Here is a 9,033-nt window from a genome sequence, read left to right on the forward strand (position 1 = left end):
AAAAAAAAATCATCATGAATTTTGGCGCAAAAAAAACGCCTTACTATACTATGTCGAAAAAAAAAGCGATTTTTCAAACATGTTGTAAAAACGTGCCATATGATGAAATAATGTAAAGGAGGGCGTGAAAAACACTCCAGAAAGGTTTTCTTTGAAAAAAAAATCATCATGAATTTTGGCGCAAAAAAAACGCCTTACTATACTATGTCGAAAAAAAAAAGCGATTTTTCAAACATGTTGTAAAAACGTGCCATATGATGAAATAATGTAAAGGAGGGCGTGAAAAACACTCCAGAAAGGTTTTCTTTGAAAAAAAAAATCATCATGAATTTTGGCGCAAAAAAAACGCCTTACTATACTATGTCGAAAAAAACTGCGATTTTTCAAACATGTTGTAAAAACGTGCCATATGATGAAATAATGTAAAGGAGGGCGTGAAAAACACTCCAGAAAGGTTTTCTTTGAAAAAAAAAATCATCATGAATTTTGGCGCAAAAAAAACGCCTTACTATACTATGTCGAAAAAAAAGGCGATTTTTCAAACATGTTGTAAAAATGTGCCATATGATGAAATAATGTAAAGGAGGGCGTGAAAAACACTCCAGAAAGGTTTTCTTTGAAAAAAAAATCATCATGAATTTTGGCGCAAAAAAAACGCCTTACTATACTATGTCGAAAAAAACTGCGATTTTTCAAACATGTTGTAAAAACGTGCCATATGATGAAATAATGTAAAGGAGGGCGTGAAAAACACTCCAGAAAGGTTTTCTTTGAAAAAAAAATCATCATGAATTTTGGCGCAAAAAAAACGCCTTACTATACTATGTCGAAAAAAAAGGCGATTTTTCAAACATGTTGTAAAAACGTGCCATATGATGAAATAATGTAAAGGAGGGCGTGAAAAACACTCCAGAAAGGTTTTCTTTGAAAAAAAAAATCATCATGAATTTTGGTGCAAAAAAAAGCCTATGACGTTTTTTGGGCGACATGCTATACTATGACGGAATTTGAACAGTTTTAAAAATTACTATACTTTTACTTGTGCAATGAAATATTCCATGGCATTTTTTAGACGACATATACTCTGATGTTTTCTTGAAAACCATACTATTTTGACAATATACTACACTATGACATTTTTTGAACCACATATCATACATGACAATTTTAGGCAACATCCTATCATTTTGCACTTTTTGAACCACATAATAATCAGTTGGGTTTTTTTGCCGACATGCTATACTATGAACTACAGGCCATACTATGTTATTCTTGAAAAGTATACTATACTTTGACATTTTCTGAACTACATCCTATACTATTGTGTTATACACAGAGTGCTTTGGTTACATGTTGATTTATAATCTACATTTTTTTCTGTTTTGTTTTTTGACGGGATTACCACAGACCTGACCGTGAACACCGTTTACACCCACCTGAGGGAGATGCTGCCTAAGATCTCAAGGCTGCTTGGTCGTGGTCTTTCTGGTGCTGCTCCAGAATGCCTTCATCAACTACATCTTCTTTTGAAGAGGCCCTCAGATGCTGCAATCTCTGACCTTAAGGAGGAATTGCTACTTTCACTCTGTAACGAGACAGAGGTTATTTTAAAGACCCAGCTCCTGGCGGCTGTGAGTGAAAGTTTAACACTCATCAAAACAGAACTACACACTTGAATCTGAGCTGTCGGTCAGTATTTCAAACATCAAGTCCGACCCGGCTGCCCTAAAGCACGCTGTGGGTGAAACGGAAACTTCACTCTCCACATCACCGATGACATCGTCACACTCCAAAGCAGAGCACCTGTCTGCTGAACTTTTAAAAGTGGACTATAAATGTGAAGAATGTGAGCAGCAGCAGACTGTGAGCAGCGGAACAGATGTTATCAGAAAGAAGTCATTTTCTTTTTTCTTTCTGGTTGACTTGATGCTGTCAGATGCAGATGTTGGAGCTGATTCTGATCTTTCAGGATAAAAAAGCTGCTTTTCCTTCACAGACTTTTCAGGAAATTATTCTCTCAGGTTTTCTCTGCTATTTATATTTTCATTATCTGTGATTATTTCCTTATTTCTTTATTGTAAAAATAAAGTTTGAGGCATAAAGACTCATTTAGTTATTTTAATCCTGAAATCTTTGATGTAGCAGAACTAAACTTCCATTTTCCTTCTTGTACTTCTGATACTAGAACTAAACATATCTTCAACATGGATCATCTGCTTTTAATGAATCAGCAGCAACATCACAACAAATGAGACAATTTTCAACAAATTAATGAAACTGATGTCATTTAAAACTATCAGTCTGTTTTAGTGTCAAATTAAAGCTGATTACTGACAACTAGAACATTAACGTCACTGTTTTAATCACATTTAAGTTTCCTGAATGTTACATTAATGTCAACCAGCCACAGTTTTATGAACTTAATGAACCACATTACAGGAACACAACACACTTCAGCTGTTTACATGAAACTCAACACATTAGCTTGATGCTACGTTAGCTTTAATCAGGCTACGACTGAGCAGCTAGCTCGGTTAGCATCGTTAACATTAAAGCTAATATTTACTATGCTAACTTTCTTCTCTGGTCAACACACACTGAAACAAACTCCACCAACATCTGGAGTGCATGGCACACGTTACATCTGACACTAAAGCTGCATATAAAGTGCATTAAAAGCGGCACCGATACGAAAATAAACATTTACTTACCGAACTATCAGAGTCCTTTCAGTGTCTGCTGGTAGAATCAGCCGAAGGTAGAAAACTGGTTAAAACAAGCCAGCGGGCAGGAAAACTGTCTGTGGAAAATGTTCTGCTGCTCCACCAATAAATAAACCAACAGTTATTATATCAGAATTAATCCAAACGAGGAGAACAGAGTCTCTGCTGCCTCCTCCATAGGACCTGTCAATCATTCCAGACCGGACTGTCAATCAAGTAGTCCCGCCCCCTGGCTTTGCAAAAGTAACGCTCTATGAAAAAAATCAACATTGATTTATTTTAAGATCGGCCACCTGATCGCTCATTTTGACCATGAAAACTCATGAAAAAAAATGTATGTACAGTCTATGCACCATACTCTGTTTGGCTCCACACTTGCTTATGACCACTTTCGGTCTCAGAAAATGAAAAACGGACCTTTTTTCGTTTCTGTCTCTTACTGATTTTGTTTTTCTAAATATAAAACGAAAATCAAAGGATTGTTTTTTCAATCATATATCCCTTTTTGATCATGAAACGGAAAAACGCCGTGTATTTCAATTTTAATTTTTGTATTTTAAAACGAAAATCAAATAACCACTCGTTTTTTGTTTTTCAGTACCCGTTTCAGAACGGAAAATCCAATTACCAGATCCGTACACGGACCATGGTGGATGTTTGGTGTGTGTGTGGGCTGTGTGTCTGAATGTCTTTGTAAAAAAAAAGAAAAAAATAAATAAATAAATAAATTTTTTTAAAAAAAGAAAAAAAGAAAAAAGTGGGACTGAAACCAGTGAGAGCTCGTGTCTGTGCAGGCTACAGCCGAAAACTACAGTTGTAGTTGTCGGCTGAAAAACTACAACTCCCGGCAACAACGTCACTTCCTGTTGATGGGGACGGGAGCCTCTCGGGTATGGACGCATAAGAATCATGTGACAGGTCATGGCCACTGTTGAAACTAAACACTTAGCTAAAAGATAGCTTGCAGAGACGACATCCTGGCCACATGACAACAGCATAGTGTGTATATGTGATTGGCTGAGCTGCAACAGACGTCAGAGACATAAGTACGGTGGCTCATTGCAAGCAAACTTAACAGTCATTTAGTCAAATGATCTACATCCTTTCCCTTTAGCTCACACCCTATATACTAAACAGCAATAACAAAACTTCAGGTGTATATTTACGACACAGACTTTTCAAGTAAGCAAGTAAGCTGAAGTCTAATAGAAAACAGTTTAAAGTGGATAAACATATCACTTTAACAGGTAAGTCCTCGTATCACTAATAAACATAGTGCATTACCAAGTGCATGGATGAAATGTAGCACAATTGTTCAGTACACACAACTTTTCAAAATTACTGATAACCACATAAACCACATTGTACAGAAAACAGTATTTCTTCTTCATTACAAGTACTTTGGGTTGGGTTTACAGATGCGACCTGAACGTGTTGTGTACTGAGCATTTTTGTACTCAGTAGGGACATGTGTGATAGGTTTGGGCTGTCAAGGGGACATACTATGTGGTTGTACGGGGTTTGGCTCAGATGGATGCAGTGTGGGGGGAATACAGTCCATTGTAGAAGAGTCAGTGTCCTGGGAGTCAGGTTCTTCTGTTTGGGGCTGTGATGGTGGCGGCTCTGCAACAGGAAGAATGTGACAGCGGTTTCTCCTATATGTCTTCCCGTTGAACTGGATGATGTAGGAGCGTGGCTCTTTACCTATCTCTTTGACAGTTCCTAGCTTGTCATATCCTGTTGGGGTTTGCATTCGGACCACTTGTCCTTCTGCCAGAGGCTGCAGTGAGCGGCTCGACTTGTCATAGTAGCACTTTAAAGTAGCCTTTTTATTGAGGAGTTGGGCATGGACTTGCTGGGTGTCCCTTGGAGCTGGTTCCAGTAGTTTAGTACATACAGGGATGGCTGCACGTGTCTGTCGTGACATTAGGCGTTCTGCAGGTGAGCCTAGTGTTGGGTCACGGGGAAAGTTTCTCAAGTTCAGTAGGTTAAGAAAAACGTCAGTTTTGTCTCTGTGAGATTTTTCCATCAGCTGCTTAGCACTGCATACTGCTCTTTCAGCTAGGCCATTTGACTGAGGAAAATCAGGGCTGCTGGTGGTGTGGACAAAATCCCACTGTTTGGCAAAGTCTTTAAATTGTTGACAGGCGTATTGTCTAGCATTGCCAGAAATGAGTGTGTGTGGTGTTCCATGAACTGAGAAATGTCTTTTCAGTTTCGTGATCACAGATGTCGCTGTGAGGTCAAGAAGGAGGTCGATTTCAAACCATCCAGAATATGAATCCACAAGCACTTGATAGTATTGGCCATGCCATTCAAAAATGTCTGTAGCCACTGTAGACCATGGGATATCTGGAACTGTGTGAGGGTGTAGAGGCTCTTTTTGTTGATGAGGCTTTGTGCTGTTGCACACAACACACGTCAGCAATTCTTCTGTGATGTCGTTTGATAGTGAAGGCCAGAAAAATATGCTTCTTGCTCTGCGTTTGGTCGCCTCTATACCTGGGTGACCTTTGTGTACAATGTTTATGTATTCTTTACACAGAGATGTGGGGATGACTGTCTTATGACCTTTCATCACAATTCCATCCTCCACTGTTAGTTCATCTCTGTAAGGAAGGAAGGATCCGATAGCAGGCTGAAGCTGGGTTTGTCTGGTGGGCCATCCTTGCTGGATAACTGCACTGACGATTTGCAGTGTCTCATCTTCTGCTGTGTGCTTTTTGAGTTCCTCCAGACGGGCTGTGGAGATATAACTCACAGACATGACTTGAAAAGCATCACTTTCAGCTGGGCTCTGGGTGTCTTGTGTGTTTGGAGCTCTTGAAAGAGTGTCAGCTAAATACATGTGTTTACCTTTTTTGTATACCAAGCTGATGTCGTAGCTCTGCAGCTGAAGTAACATTCTCTGAAGACGGGCAGGCGCTGCATGAATGGGCTTCTTGAGAATAGTCCCCAGAGGTTGGTGGTCTGTTTCCACGATTATGGTCTTTCAATACACATATTGTTTGAATTTTGTGTACGCAAATACAACAGCCAAAAGTTCCTTCTCTATTTGCGCATAACGTGTTTCAGTTTCTGTGAGGATGCACGATGCAAAAGCAACAGGTCTGCCATTTTGCATGCAAGCGGCTCCAAGTCCATAGCATGATGCATCACAGGTGAGTGTGATCGGTTCGCTGACATCATAGTAAGCTAGCACAGGTGGGCTAGACAGGCAAGATTTGAGGCGGTCAAATGCCTCCTGATGCTGCTGAAACCAGCACCATGCATACTCTTTGTGAGTCAGTTTCCTCAGTGGTGCTGCAATGTCACTGAAGTTTGGAATGTACTTGCCAAGATAATTGACCATGCCAAGGAAGCGTTGTAGTGAAGTGGCATCAGTGGGGACAGGCATGTCAGTGATTGCTGCAGTTTTGGATGGGTCCGCTTTCAGGCCTTCGCTTGTGAAGATGTGGCCTACATAGCCGACCTGGTCCAAGTGAAATTTGCATTTGTGTGGATTTAACCTGAGGTTGACCTCTCTTGCTCGTTCAAGCACTATTTTCAAGTTGGCATCGTGTTCAGCTACACTACGTCCACCGACAATGACGTCCTCAACAATGACTGCACATGGATAACCTGTAAACAGCTGATCCATTGTACGCTGAAACCCCTCACTTGCTGAGCTGATACCAAAGGGCATGCGAAGAAATCTGTAGCGTCCAAAAGGAGTGATAAATGTTGTCATCATTGAGGATTTCTTGTCAAGACGTATCTGCCAGAAAGAATTCTTTGCGTCTAGCACAGAAAACACTGTTGCTCCCGACATTTGTATGGCAACCTCTTCAACACTCCGCATAGGGTGGTGAGGCCTTTTGAGTGCTGTGTTAAGGTCTTTGGGGTTGATGCAAAGTCTGATGTCTTGTTTGTCTTTTTTATGTGCTGCTACCATTGATGAGACCCAGTCTGTGGGCTCACTGACCAGAGTTATGACACCAATGTTCTGCATACGATCAAGTTCAGCTTTGACTCTTTCCTGCATCGCAACCGGGATGTGGTGTGCTGGTCTGACTACAGGTGGTACATCAGGGTCCACTGTCATGGAGTATGTGACTGGCAGTTCTCCAAGGTCATCACTGAAAATTTCTTTGTACTGTGAGAATGTCTGTGTGCTGAACTCCTTATTGCTTTCCGTGGAAATTTGATGGAATCAGGGCTCATTTTCACGATTCCCATGTTCACACATGCACAGAATCCCAGTAGTGGTGTCACATCTTTATCCACTATGAAGAAAGGCAGAAAGTGGTGCTGCTCCTTTAAGAAGCACTTCAGTGTAACTTTGCCTTTTGTCTCTATTTTTGTGCCTCCATAAATGACGAGATTTGTTATTTTCTTTTGTTTAGCAAGTTGCTCACCATTATTGGCCTGGTTGAATGTTTGCAGAGACATCACATTACATTTTGCTCCAGTGTCCACTTTCATTTCAGTTGGTCTGTCATTTATGTATATAGTAACAAAGCCTTCATCCTGCTCTTGAGGTTCAGAGTTCACACAGTCAACATAATTGTCCACTTTAACACCATTAACGTAAAATGTCTCATCTTCCCTTAGTGTAGACTGATCTATCGTCACTTCGTGTACAGGGTGTCTGAAAGGCTTTCTGTCTGGGTTAGGCCTGTTCTGACTCTGCGGCCTTGACTTGCAGCACTTCCTGTAGTAGTTCATTTTCTTGCAGTTGTGGCATTGTTGTCCAAAAGCAGGGCATTTGTCTCGCTTAGCTGCATGACTATTTCCACAGCTGTTGCATTTTGTGATGATCTGTGTAATCTTTGGCTGGTACTTTTTGTTAGAAACCGGTCTTATTACATCAACATTGGTGGCTTGCGTGGCCAGTGTCTTGCTATTTTCTTCAGTCATTTCATGAATGCGACATATTGAAATGGCTTTTGGAAGTGTCAAGTCACTATCTCTCAACAGAGATTTCCTTAAAGAGTCACTGGTGATGCCACAAGCAACCCTGTCACAGATAAGCTCATCAGCTAGATCTCCAAAGTGACAGCTTTTAGCTCTGATCCTTAAATCACTGATGAAAGACTTAATGCTCTCACCTTGCCTTTGATTTCTTGAGTGGAATTTGTGTCTTTCCATTGTTTTGTTGCTTTGAGGATTGCAGATTTCATTAAACTTTCTTTTCAGGCACTCTGGGTCCTCTCTGGACTCCGCTGGGATGATGACGGCTCCGTCCGGGCCGGGTGCGCGAACCTCCGCTGCATATACAAACGAGCGCTCTCGTTCAATGGCTTCCGCTCCTGCCAGGATGAGGAGAATATAAGCCCATGTCTTCGCTGGTTTATCGGAGTGTGCGGCAGCAACAAAAATCAATATAAAATATTATACTCATCTTCATAGACATCGTCATTGAACACGACGGGGTCTGGTCTGCGAAATCCGTCCGCCATCGCGTCAGCAAATAAACAACAGGTTGTCCGGCGAAACAGCTACTCACAGGCGAAAAGTCCGTTAAACTTCTGACACCATGTTGAAACTTGTTCCTTTGTGTGAGTCGAGGATCACACAATGTTGCAAAACGTTCCACTTTATTAACTAAACACTTAGCTAAAAGATAGCTTGCAGAGACGACATGCTAGCCACTTGACAACAACAAACCGTGCGCAGCATAGTGTGTATATGTGATTGGCTGAGCTGCAACAGACGTCAGAGACATAAGTACGGTGGCTCATTGCAAACAAACTTGGCAGTCATTTAGTCAAATGATCTACAGCCACAACGTGATCACGCTTATTTCAACGTAAGAAGTCCTCCAAATATCGGTGGTCTGGTTCATAAAGAGTTTTGTTGTGTGCGCTTTATTGTGTATTTTTACAAACCACACCCTGAGACCCGGTGAATGTGTGAAATGTTAGTGTAACTCCCCAAATTTTATATGCAAAAAGAATTATCGATCTATCTTATCTGGTTTAAAATCTACAGTTAATCAAAAATCAATATGCAAAACGTAGCGCCGGCGCTACGCTGGGTTCTAAATTTAGTTTACTGGCATATACAAAGAATGTATACATATATAAGTAATATACAGTGCAGAAACATGAAAAGACAGGTATACTGTATACTCCTATATACAGGAAAAGTATATTGGGTCCAGGCGTAGGAAGTGCCAAACAGCCAAGTCAACATGATTTATACAACACAAGTACACAGGCTCCATGTGTACAGTGCAGGGAAGTTTTAACTGTGCACAAAGATGCAAGGTGAAGGAGTTCACTCATAACTTACCGCTCAAGCATGAATTACCACTGCAATGTGCAGA

This window comes from Amphiprion ocellaris, chromosome 4 (assembly GCF_022539595.1).
Source record: "Amphiprion ocellaris isolate individual 3 ecotype Okinawa chromosome 4, ASM2253959v1, whole genome shotgun sequence".
In the NCBI taxonomy this organism is placed as follows: domain Eukaryota; kingdom Metazoa; phylum Chordata; class Actinopteri; family Pomacentridae; genus Amphiprion; species Amphiprion ocellaris.